The sequence below is a fragment of the Oryzias melastigma genome, linkage group LG3 (assembly GCF_002922805.2).
Source record: "Oryzias melastigma strain HK-1 linkage group LG3, ASM292280v2, whole genome shotgun sequence".
NCBI lineage: Eukaryota > Metazoa > Chordata > Actinopteri > Beloniformes > Adrianichthyidae > Oryzias > Oryzias melastigma.
Window position 1 is genome coordinate 1,176,838 of NC_050514.1, and position 730 is coordinate 1,177,567.

Sequence of the window (730 nt, forward strand, 5' to 3'; positions counted from 1 at the left end):
AGTCTGAACTGAAATACAGAAAAATGCACTTAATTCATGTTTTTAAGGTCATTCAGCCATTCATTCATAAAATATAGTTTTGAAATGTTCTCTACAATATAGTTTTTCTATATATAACGAATAACTTCTTTTACTTTTGACAAAAGCACATACAAGTCCCTTTCAAAATAAACACATCCTGTGTTTAATCAGATCCTCCAGCTGCAGCAGATTTACTTTAATTAAAATGGAAGAAACAAAAGCTCTTTTTTTATCATGACTTTGGTGTTCCTTCATCCTTTCTCTTCTTTTACTAGTCAATAAAAACAAAAGTGTTTTAAGAGTAGAATCTTTTTTTTATCTATACATGTGATGCAATAAGATATTGTCACTCTGAGGATAAACCACTTTGACAGCAGATTAAACCTTTTACTATCATTTTGATCAGTTAGGCCTATCTGGCATGTCAAAAATCTAAAAACAAATTATTTGTTAAACAATTAGTTGAGTTTGAAGTTTTCTTAAAAGCCAAAGAGCCACAATGGAAGCAGCATGTGGCTCCGCAGACTCATGTTACAGACCCCCTGAAACAGTCGTACCTGAGAACAAAACCTTCCAGGATGCAAACAAGTTCGCTAACTTCCTGTCTTCAACTTTGCTGCAGAATTTTGTATCTGTGTGAGATTTTTCAGAGACACTGGGACATTTTGCACATTTATGTATAGCACTACAGAAATAAACTGACATAAAT